Genomic DNA, 13,228 nt, shown 5'->3' on the forward strand with positions numbered 1-13,228 from the left:
ATCACTTGGTAAGGCACCTTGAGGTCTATTGTTGATAAAATTTACAAGTTGTCCCACTTGGGTCTCAAAATTTCTCAAGGAGGCTCTATAGCTTTGAATTATGGCATCATTCTTTGATATATATTCCAAAAGAAGTTCTTCTACTTGAGACTTCTTTTCAGGAATTGGTGGTTTAGCTTATTGTTAAAAACCAAGAAGCACGTTAGGGTCTGGATTAGAAGGCCCTGCATTATTGTTCCATAAAAACTTGGGGTGGTTTCTCTTACTAGGATTGTATGTATTAGAATATGGGTTATTCTGTTGCTTGTTGAAGTTCCCTACAAATTGGACTGATGCAGACTTATATGGACATTGATCACTTGAATGACTATCTCCACACATCTCACAAACTATAAATGAATTTTGAATTGCATAAGCTCTCAGTGTGTCAAACTTATTAGATAGTGCAGCCACTTTTGTAGCTACTTGAATGGTTAAGGTACCAGGTGCATCAATTTCATAAGCTCCAACAGCTTTTCTTGGACTCGACCTTTCTGAAAGCCATTGATAATTATTTGAAGCCATCTCTTCCAACAAATTATAAGCATCTGCAGCATTCTTACTCATTAATGCCCCACAAGCAGCAGCATCAATTATGGTTTTTATTGACCTAATCAACCCATTGCAGAATGTCTGAACTTGCAACCAATCAATAATCCCATGATGTGGACATATTCTCAATAGTTCTTTAAACCTCTCCCAAGCTTCATATAATGACTCACCATCAAATTGTGCGAATGAGGTGATACCATTTCTCATCTTTGTAGTTTTTGCAAGCGAAAAGAACTTTATGAGAAGCTTTTGAGCCAAGTCCTCCCATGTAGTGATAGACCCATTGGGCAGTGAATTAAGCTAGTTTTTTGCTTTATCCCTCAGAAAAGTGAAAACAATCTCAATCTAATAGCATCATCAGTTACTCCATTGTATTTAAAGGTATCACAAATCTCCATAAAATTTACCAAATGAGAATTAGGATCATCACTGGGTAACCCACCAAACTGGACTGAAGACTGAATCATCTAAATGTAAGCCGGTTTAATTTCAAAATTATTTGCATTCATGGAAAGCCTCCTAATGCTTTGGTGCAAACCTTGCAAAAGAGGAACAGTATAATCCTGCAGTACTCTATTCCCTTCGGGAGCCAGATTAATGGCATTATTGCCATTGTTATTGTTATCCTCAGCCATTGTTTTATTTAAAGCTGCAACTTGCAAATTCTCCCTACGACGTCTTCTGAAAGTTCTCTCTATCTCAGGATCAAAAGGAACAAGATTCAAGTTATTTCTTTTTTGTATATAATGACCAAAGATATCTGCAAACAAACAAAATCTAATATTAAAACAAGACAAATAAAATTTGAAGCAAGACTAAATTGCTTGGTATTAGTATTAGCAAAAATTCTAGAAACAATTCCCCAGCAACGGCTCCAAAAACTTGTCAGTTAAAGTTCTACTATGCAAGTATATGTATCAAATAGATAGTATATAAGCAAGCAGAGTATCGATCCCACAGAAATTGATCTAACATTTTATTAATTACTAAAATTAGAACAAATTAATTTTATTCAAACACTCAAAATTAATTGATTAACTAAAACTAATTAACTAAAATTTAAACCAACAAGAAAAATCAAAATAATATTAACTTAAAAAAATATCAAATCAAACAAGCCTACGATTACAATATCCCTCACACTTCATCTAAATCTTGCCTCTCTTCCTTAACTTATTTCAATGGGTTGAATTGCTAACCTAGAGTTCTAAATTATTTATAAGGGTTTCCCGACTCATCTTATAAAAATATATATTTTAACCAAAATACTATATCCCTATGTGAATTGAAATTAAAACAGACTCATGAAGTTCAAGCTCTAATCTGGCTACATATGGCCTATCGGTATATCCCTATCCTATATGCAAATCAATTAATATGATCATATGCTATCCTAATTTTAGTCTACACTAAACTCCCTTTCTCAAGTTTGCTTAGGTTCCTAAATCAATTTAATTGGTAATCAGGCAATTAAAAGCATTAAAAACAAATTGGAATAAACAATTCAATTCCCATTGAAGATAAGTAAGAAAGAGATCAACAATTTAGATTACATGTGAGTTCAATTGCAATCTTAGAAAAAGAAAATTAGCTATTCATGATTGCAAAAACAAATAACATTGTATAAAATTCAACCATCGAGAGTAACAAGAAAAATAAAAGCCAAGGAAGAAAACAAAACAAATATTTGCCCCCTTGATCTCTAAGTTTTAGCCTCAACTTCTAGCTTCTTGAATCTTCCAAAAGTTATCCCTCCTAATATTCTTAAAAATATCCTATTTATATTAATAAACTTAACCTAAAGTTCCCAAGTTGACCTATGGTTTAATTGGGCTTAAAAGTGTAATGAGAGGCCTCAAAAATCAATTGTCAATCTTTACAAATTTCCATTCCCAGCACAATTTATTCAGCCATTTTTTGACATGATTTTCTCTATATTTGATGCAGAACTGGGTAAAGTGGTCTTCATGAAGTTGTAGCTCTGTCTCGTAGCTTTCCAATGGTTTAAGAATTGCATCATTTGGAGTTTTGTAGCCCAAGCTATGCCCAAAACACTGCAGCATATACAAATAGACTTCTGGGTCTTTCAACACCTTACTTTCCAAAATTAAGCCCAATCTCTTTTAATCCTACGAAAAATATAAAAACTAATGAATAACAACCAAATTAAAAGAAATAACTAATTTGGCTACATATGGCCTATAGGTATATCCCTATCCTATACGCAAATCAACTAATATTATCATATGTTATCCCAATTGTAATCTACACTAAACTTCCTTTCTCAAGTTTGCTTAGCTTTCTAAATCAATTTAATTGGTGATCAAGCAATTAAAAGCATTAAGAACAAATTGGAATAAACAATTCAATTCCCATTGAAGATAAGTAAGAAAGAAATTAAAAATTTAGATTACATGTGAGTTCAATTGCAATCCTAGAAAATGAAAATTAGCTACTCATGATTGCAAAAACAAACAACATTGTATAAAATTCAACCACTGAGAGTAACAAGAAAAATAAAAGCCAAGGAAGAAAACAAAATAAATATTTGCTGCCTTGATCTCCAAGTTTTAACCTTAACTTCTAACTTCTTGAATCTCCCAAAGGTTGTCTCTTTTAATGTTCTTAAAAATATCCTATTTATACTAATAAACTTAACCTACAGTTCCTAAGTTGACCTATGGTTTAATTGGGCTTAAAAGTGTAATGAGAGGCCTAAAAAATAAATTGTCAGTCTTTACAAATTTTCATTCCCTATACAATACATCTATCCATTTTCTGACATGATTTTCTCTATCTTCAAAGTAGAACTGGGTAAAGTGATCTGCATAAAAGTTGTACCTCTATCTCTTAGCTTTCCAATGGTCAAAGAATTTCATTGTTTAAAGTTCTCTAGCCCAAGTTAAGACAAAAAAACTACAGCATATGCAAATAGACTTCTAGGTCTTTCAACACCTTACTTTCCAAAATTAAGCCTAATCTCTTTTAATCCTACGAAAAATATAAAATCTAATAAATGACAATCAAATTAAAAGAAATAATATAAAATTAAAACAACTCACTTAATAATAAACTAATTATAAAAATAATTAAAAATAAGTAAATTATAATTGAAAATTGAGGACTTAGGTTATATTTCATAACAAAATTGGACTAAAATAATTTTATAAAATAGAATTATCAGAGTTTTGACTTGATAGTGTAAGCTTCTTAAGTCATGTGGTTTCTAAGGATGGTGTGAAAATGGACCCAAAGAAAATAGAGGTAATAGAGAAAATGGTCAAAGCCAATTTCAATGATAGAGATTCGTAGTTTCTTGGGTTTGACAAGTTACTACCATCAATTCGTTAAAGATTTATCTAAGATTTCTACACTAATGTCCAAGTTACCTTAAAACAATGTGAAGTTCCAATGGTTTAAGGCTTATGAAGAAAGCTTTGAAAAACTAAAAATGTGCCTCACTTCAGCTTCGGTGCTTAGTTTGCCACAAGGTATTGGGGGTTATACGATGTATTGCGATGCCTCAAGAGTTGGCTTAGGTTACATATTGATGCAACATGATAAGGTAATTGTCTATACTTCGAGACAGTTGAAGAGGCATGAGCAGAACTACCCCACTCATTATTTGGAAATGGCAGCTATTGTATTTGTCTTGAAAATTTGGAGACATTATCTATATGGGGAAACTTGTGATGTCAAAAAAACAAATCTAGTGGTGGGCACCTTGAGGCGGAAATTTATGGGTAACTTTGCCTATATTTCTATGGATGAGAGATCCTTGGTACAAGGAATACATGAGCTTAAAGACATAGGAGTACACATTGAGGTTAATGAGACGAATGGTGTTTTACCACATTTTCGACCTAGGCTGATGCTTTTTGATCGCATCAAGGAAGCCCAAGATAAGGATTAATAGGTGACTAAAGACTTAGAAGATGTATAAGAGAGAAACAGGCAAAATTTTACTAGAAACCCTAATAGATTAGTTTGTTATGCATTTAGACTATATGTGTCATATATGGATGGATTAAAGAGAGAAATCTTGGATGAGGCACATTTATCTGCCTATGTTGTTCATCTGAGAACCACCCAGATGTACCATGATTTGAGAAAAGTATATTGCTGGGAAGGTTTAAAAAAGATGTAGCAGAATTTAGAGCTAAATGTTTAATGTGCCAACAAGTTAAGGTGAAACATCAGAGGGCCGCTAGATTAATACAACTTTTAATAGTACCTAAATGGAAAAGAGAGCACATTACTGTTGACTTTGTGTCAAGATTGCCTCATATGAATAAAGGATGTGATTCCATTTGGGTGATAGTAGGCAGATTAACTAAATTAGCCCACTTTATGCCAATTAAGACTACTTATGGTGCTACTCTTTTATGCTCGATTATACATCGAGAAGATTATGAGGCTATATGGAGTTTTGGTGATCATAATGTCTAATTGAGGTACATAATTTACTAGTTAATTTTAGGGAAGCTTGAGGAGGCTTTGGGGACATGGTTGAATTTGGGTGATAGTAGGCAGATTAACTAAATCAGCCCACTTTCTACCAATTAAGACTATTTTGGGCTACTCATTATGCTCAATTGTACATCAAAGAAATTGTGAGGTTACATGGAGTTTCGTTAACCACAGTGTCTAATCGAGGTACATAGTTCATTAGTTAATTTTGGGGAATGCTTTAAGAGGCTTTAGGGGCATGGTTAAATTTTAGTACAATTTTCCACCCTCAAACAAATAGACAATCTGAGAGGACCATTTAGACTTTGGACGACATGCTATGAGCTTGTGAGATTGACTTGGGAGCCATGTGAGATTGGCACCTACCCTTGGTAGAGTTTGCTTATAATAATAGTTATCATGTGAGCATACAAATGGAGCCTTACAATGCCTTGTATAGGCAAAAGTGTAGATCGCCTATTTATAGGTTTGAGGTTTGTAAAAGAAAGCTCATTGGACTAGAGTTGGTCTAAGAGACCATTGATAAGATTCAAAAGATCCATGAGAAGATGTTAGCAGTACAAAGTCGACAGAAATCATATATCGATAATAAATAAAAAGACTTGGAGTTCTAAGTGGGGGTCATGTAATTTTTAGAGTTTTGCTAATTAAGGGAGTAATGTTATTTGGTAAGAAAAGGAAGTTTAGTCCGAGGTACATTGGAACATTTGAGATCCTTGTGAGAGTTAGCACAATAGTGTATAAATTGCCACCCCCCACAGATCTTTCTGGTATACATCCAGTGTTTCATGTATTAGTTCTTCATAAATATAATCCTTACTCATCCCACATAATTCAATACCAAGAAATTCAATTGAAGGATGACTTGACGTATAGGGAGAAACTGATACCATATTGGATAGGCAAGTCAAGAAACTTAGCCCCAAGGATGTAGCCTCACAGAAAATGTTGTGGCGCAACCACTCAAATGAAAAAGTGACATGGGAAGCTAAGGATGATGAGAGAACTAGATATTCGCACATATTCAAGGAATAGAGGTTAGTTATTTCAATAAATTTGAGGATTCAATTTTCTTAAGAGGAGAGATTGTGAAACCCTTGACTTTGACTTACACGTAAGCTAACTTAAAGGCACAAATTGAGCCAAGGCAAAATGGCAATTTTCTTAGTGAGCTTTGCAAAAAAATTCTCTAATCAAATATATTTTAAAGGTTATTCTTTGAAAACACATTTTCTTCAATTATTAAGTCCATTTGAAAGAAAGAAAAAAGAGAAAAATCAAAATTTGGTGTATTTTATGAATACTATTTTCCACTAAATCCTTTTGGACTTCGTTGACCTCTTAAAACTTTTCCAAACCTTAACCTCCTAAAATTTTTCCTCCGGTTGAATCTCTTTCCTTCCTTCTTCCTTCTCACATTATTTTCATTTTTTCTTCCTCCTTCACTTACTTTCTTTCTTTTTTTCACCTTTTCTCTAAATCTCTTTGAATTTCTAGCATATTTCTTCATATTTTTGGTTTTAGAAAGGCGAGATTTAAACTTTTAGTTCTTCAATACCATGGGCTTTCAATTTCAAGCTTTCTCTCTTTAAAAATTTTGTTTCTCTCTAAAATGTTAGGTTTTTAATTGATTTTGCTACCACAAGGTCAACAAGGTAAGTTTATCTTGAATTTAGGTTGTTAATACTACAAGTTTACAATTTGGAAGACAAATTAAGGTTGATTTTAGAGTTTGAGATAGATAGGTTAGGGTTTGATTTGGGCATTTTAATTATTACATGATTTTCGGAATTTATGAGGTTATTAATGATTATTAATCATTTTAGATTCGGTTGAAGGCTCTAATATTTCATATTGAGCAAGGTTTTGCTGGTGGAGGTGTTAAAAGAAGAACACCTCTTGTATTGTGAGTAGATATGTTGTTTTTAAATTTTATATCTATGCATACTTATACATTGATTTAGCAATTATTAATGAATTGAGTAATTATGTGTTTTGAGGAAAATTTTAAATTGGATGCTATGTTTAAATATGGTTTTTGAAATGTATTTATGACGTGTAAATACATGTATTTATATTATTTGTTTTGTGTATAAGGAATAAGGACTTTAATTGTTTTAATACTTCAAATTTGAAACTTAGTTAGATTGGCTTATAAATCACGTGAAAGTAGAGCTTGAATGATGTTTAAAAATGATGTGTGAATTGAGAAGTTAATGTTTGATAAAGCATGAGGGCAACCTTAGAATAAGGTTTGCTCATATTACAAAATGAAATTCAGTTGATAGCATTGTATGAATTGCATGCCCCTAACATGTTTTGTACTATTTTCAATATGAGTTACATGCCTTTAGCATGTTCTGTACTATTATCAACATGGGTTACATGTCTCTAGCATGTTTTGTATTACTATCGATATGGGTTACATGCCCCTAGCATGTTCTATTTACATGCCTTGTCATGTTCTGTTTACGTGCCCTTGGCAAGTTTTAATTGTACATCTTGAGATAGAACCACAAGTGTGCAGGTGTTCTCAAGTATAATTTTGAGACTTTAAATGGTAATCTCATGCTTGAGATTTTGAGTTTGAAATTAATTCTATCTGTTTGTATGATGATTTAGAAGAATTTATGTTTGAACAATGTTTTCTGACCTATTTTATGTCTAGAATCTAAGTGATTGAAAAAATTATGGTTGAACCTCTTGTCTTAAGCCAAAATATGGAAATTTTTCTTGAAATCAAGGAAATTCTGAATGAGGTATCGATATCGCTTAAAAATGGTTTCGATACCTGGCTAATAGAATGCCCTAGAAGGCATTCTGTGTACCAAGCATCGATACCTTGAGTATAAGTGAAATACCCCATACTTTGATATAGTGATAAATAAAGTTGATAGAATACAAATTGGGGTCAATTAAAATGTTTAAAAGTGATAAAAGACGAAAAGAGTAGTTTAGGATAAAATATTTCGCAAGTGAGAAAATAATAATAAAATAATAATAATTTTATCGAAGGAGAATTTGTGAGATAAAAGGCGATTCGGAAGTCAAGTGAGGCATAACAAGGTATTTTGGGTACCAAGGAGACAAGATAAAATTTTTAGAATAAAATAATATTTTATTAATGAAATAATATTAAAATATTAATATTTAGTCGGATATCGAAATCAGTCATGAAGAAGGATCATATAGTTGATCCAAGTGGGGGAGAAGATGACAAGCCCGACTCTATAAAAATATTTGTTATGACATACATGTGATGGATAGCATGTTTGCATGCTAGGAGAGTCCCAAAAAATTTACAAAAGTCGGTATTGTACCTAGAGGTACAACAAAGTTTATTTAAGCCTCGAACTAGATCAAATAGAAATTTTAAAGTGAAATTAAGAGCTTCATAGTCCAGGGATGACTCAAAATGGTAATTCGGAGTTTGAGAATCAATTTGGAGTCAAACCGAAATTTTCTCTATCTAGGGGCAAAATGATCATTTGCCACCTGGGGACAAAATGAGAATTCTTAGAAAAGCTTTTTTTGGTCCTATTTGACTTATTGGAGTATGATTTGAGGCTTAGAAGTTAAAAATTTTAATTCTGATATAATTTGGAGTATAAGGGTAAAATGATAATTTTATCACCCTAGGGGCAAAACAGTAATTTTTCATCACCAGGACATTTTACCAGTACATGGTCATCCCTTATCCTCATTTTAACCATTGACTAATTGTGTGGTGGAGATAAAAAGGATTAAAATTTTAAAAGTTTTAAAAACGGGCCAATGACATGATGCCACGTGTCATGCCTTTATTAATTTATTATTTTCCTTTTTAAAAGACACAAAAATCGGCCCATCTTCCACCCCATGGCCGGCAAAACCAGCAAAAAGAGAGAGAAAATAAAAACAAAACCCTAGAGAGAGAAAATCAAAGAAAAAGTGTGAATTTTTAAGGAAATTAAGTGAAAAATGTGAGGTTTTTTCTATTAAGCTTGAGTTTTCTTATTCCCAAGCATTTCTCCTTATTTTCCATGATTAAATTACATGTTTTCATGATGAATTGATGGCTGATCAAAATGGGTTAGGAGAGAGAAAGTTGTTAGATTAATTTGATTTCAAGTTATGTTAGTGTTTTTAGTTAGTTTAGCATAATTAGGAACAAAACAACAAGAAAAGAATTTATTTTCCTCCATTACCATTATTGGTCGAATTTTCTAGGGGAATATTGGCTTATGATCTTGATGTTTATTTGAGGAATTATGACGAATAATGATGAATTATGAGCCTAGAAAAATAATGAGAATTTTTGGAGCAAAAATATGAATTTTAACCCACTAGGGTTATTTTCGTAATTTGCTATTGAGACTGATAAATTGAATCTAATTCACAGTCACTAAGGTAATTTAAGTATAATTGGAGTGTAGAAAGTGAGAAGAATTGATTTGGAGTTAAATTGGAGATAATAGGTCGAATTAGGTCAACACCGCATTTAAGCGATAGTCGGATAAATTATATATCATATCATGCATATATACCGAGCCTGAATTGATTTTATAATGGTCAAGTATTAATGTGGTGAATTATGTATTGTACATTGTGGATAGGTGGTGAGAAAATTACACTGGTAAAAGTACAGAGATTGTGCTTGAAGACTGGGGTTAGGAGTATATCGACTCCTAAAACAGTGAGTGAACTTATTATCGTATTAATTATCTAGAGTAGTTTTATACAACTATGTGGTTTTATGGAAAATGAGTTTAAATGGTAAATTACTATGTTTTAAGAGAAATTATGATTTTATAAAATGATTTTATAAATTTTCTGAAAAATTGAATACTGGTTTTGAAAATAGAGTAATTGGAGACTGCCTACTTGTGTTGTAAATTTATGGTTTTAAATTGAATGGCTTATGACAATATATGAGCATGAATGGCTAAACTGATTTTGATGTTAGAATTATTTGTACCGAGTATTCAGCCTTGAGAGGTTGGGTTACGATAAATTGCCATGTCATGCTAGAATGAATTTTATTGATTGGTGGAGTATATATTAATTATTCACTGCAGAGGGGGTTCCGTGGACCAGCTGATTAGAGGGGCACGGTAAACTCTATTATATTCTTACCTCGAACGGAGAGACGCGTAGGGTATCTCCTGGGGTAAAGCTTAGGGTTCAATTCACGCTAAACCACCACATGAAAGGGAACTCAGCCAACGCCAAGGAATGGCTATATTTTTCTCAAACTAAAAATATATTTTAAGTGTATACAAAAATTTTAACAGCCTTGGCGAACTCTGTTGGATGCCCCACGCAAGGTATCACCGAGTATGAGTTTTGGCATGAGCCAAAGTTTTAAGAAATTCATAAGCCAAGTTGATTACTCGATTTATATGGATTGATTTTATTTGGTTGAAATGAGTTGAAAGGTAATGAAATTACAGTATGATGACTTATTTCAATTGTCTCCATTTACTCGACTTTAGATAGTTTAGATGGTATCTATTTACTCACTGGATTTTATAATCTCACCACTCTCATTTCCTCACATTTCAAGCTCGGGAAATTCCATAGTTAGCTGACTTTGACAAGGACCTTCATTTGGAATCGAATCGGTAAAAGTTGTAGGTTTCCAGCTTCCGATGCATTTTGGTTAGATGTGGGCCCATGTGTCACTGTAAAAGAAATTTTATGCTTTGGTTATTTTCTTTATAGTATATATGAATATAATTAACTTTTACGCTATAAGAATTATGTACCGATAGTTTTATTAAAATTATTTTACAAGAAAATAGTTTATTTTATTGAATATATTTATTATATTCAAATGGTCAAATTTTCAATTCAAATGAACGTTTTAGATACTTAATTTGTTTTTAAATCATTAAATATATATTTTCTGCTTACCTACTATTTTTTTAGCAAGTTTCGAGATTTTCGACAAAAATGACGAAAATGCCCTTGTGATCCAGAAAACAATATGTTATGTTCAGATTTGGAAATGATTTGTAATCCTTCGAATTTTGATATTTGATAACTATTGCTCATCGGGGAAGTGCGGAAGCTGATACAAGAGCCTTGCGAGGTTTCGATCGAATTCAGTGTGAAGAATGTTTGTCGAGATCTCACGGCATTTGTCACGGGCTCTATGGGGAGTTCCGGGTCGTAACAATAAGTATCGATATCTGTAAGTTAGCAAGCATTTTTGTGTAAAATGAATCAATACTTTTAGCATAAATATCAGTACCTAGCAACCAAAATGCCCAAAAAGGCATTTTGTATGAGAAATCCCAATATTTTTGGGCTAGGTATCGATACCTACAACATTATCTGAAAAATTTATACTTTAGATAGGTTTTTGGATACTTTTGGTTTTGCCACTTCAAACCAAACTCATAAAAGGTTTTGTATACATTTAAAACCATCTGAATGATGTTCAAAAACACTTATATTACATTATTTGAATTAGAATTCGGATTTGACTTAAGATTGCATATTTGGTAAAAATGTGCATTTATGAATACACTCATACCTTAACTTGTTTGTCTTTACTGTATCTACTCATCGAGTTATAAACTCACACATGTAAATTTTGGTTGTGTTTTAAGATCATTAGAGCTTTAGTTTGATGTCTTGGATAAAGCTTTATATATACCTCTGGTAAGTGTTCGTTAAAGCATCCAGTAGATGTTGCTTACTTTTGAGTCAACTTCACTTGTCTATTTAGTGTTTGTCCATTCTGAAGTCCATTACACTTCTATTTTTTGTTTGTAATGAGTTTATGGATTTTATAACTTAGCCATGAGATGGCACATGACTATATATCTGTTCTGATTTTGTTTTAAATTATCTGAGCACGTGAATGTGCATTTAATATTGTTATTGTTAAAAGGTGGGCTTACCTTTTCAGATGAATATTCCATTAACTTTCTGATAGAAAAAGTTTGCCTTACGAATCCATTTCCTCATGTTGGGATACACTTTCTTGGATATAATGTGTAAAACTCGATCCTATAAACACATGTCATGACATACATGCACTGAGTAGCATGTTATTATGCTAGGAAAGCACCTAAGAATAGACGAAACCCAGTATCGTACCTAACGGTACACTTGAGTTGATTTAACCTCGAACTAGTTCAAATAGGAATTGTAGAACGAAATTTAATATTTTATAGTCCAAGAATGACTAAAAATGATTGTTCGGAGTTCGAGGGTTCATTAGGGGTAAAATTGAAAATTTTGATGTTTAGGGGCAAAAATCGTCATTTTGCCACCTAAGATAATAATTTGATCATGGAGTAAAATTTTTTACTAATATTAACTATTTGGAGTATAATTTAATGATAGGAAGTGAAAAAGTTTAATTCTGGTGATTTCTGGAGTGTAGGGGTAAAATCGTAATTTTACCATCTGCAGACAAAATTTGAGATTTTGAGAGAATTTAGATCAAATTTGACAAATTGGAGAATGGTATGAGTATAAGGGATGAAAAATATGTCTATGGGCAATTTTTCAGTTTTTTGGGCAAAAATATAATTTTTTACTTTTACGGGGACAAAAGTGTAAATTTCAAAAATTACTCCACCGAGACTTTGGATAAGTCTGAGAATTTTACCTAAGCTATGGATATGTGGGACAAGTATATGATAAAAATTTGGAAACAAATGGATGAAATTTTAAAAATGGCCAATGGGAAAGTGACAGATGGCATTTTTTAATTGATATAATATTATTTCAATGAAAAGTCAACCCATTTAAACCCCATTTTAAGTGCTGGCCGGCCATAAGGGAGAACAAGAGAGAAAATAGAGAGGAAAGGAAGAAAAAAAGAAAAACCAAAGAGAAACAAGAAAATTCAAAGGAGAATTTACGTTTTTCGCCCGTTTACGCGTCTAACGATAAGATTTTTTGACTTTAACTCAATTTCTACCTTTCTTATGCCTTTGTTTCCATTTAACATGCTTGAGGAGAGAGATATAAAAGTGACATCAAGGGCTGGATGAAATTCTAGGGGAGAGATTTTGAAATTTTTAGGTTTTGATTTTTAGTTAAATTGGTAGTTTTAGTTAGTTAAATGTGTTTAGAAATTAAATTGGGCAAGAAAGCATTAAATTTTCACAATACCCACCATTGGCTGAATCTGCAATGAGGTACAATGATGATGATCTGATTTTTA

At 32.3% G+C, this 13,228-nt stretch overlaps 1 non-coding gene across 1 annotated transcript; it reads left to right on the forward strand.

Moving 5' to 3' along the window:
* The first annotated feature begins 694 nt into the window (after positions 1-694).
* LOC148764741 (small nucleolar RNA R71) lies at positions 695-801 on the forward strand. The gene has a single exon (XR_016024388.1). It is a non-coding gene; the product is annotated as a small nucleolar RNA R71 (small nucleolar RNA).
* Positions 802-13,228: the final 12,427 nt, after the last annotated feature.

This window comes from Theobroma cacao, chromosome 1 (assembly GCF_053813885.1).
Source record: "Theobroma cacao isolate CCN51 chromosome 1, ASM5381388v1, whole genome shotgun sequence".
NCBI classification, from domain to species: Eukaryota; Viridiplantae; Streptophyta; class Magnoliopsida; order Malvales; family Malvaceae; genus Theobroma; species Theobroma cacao.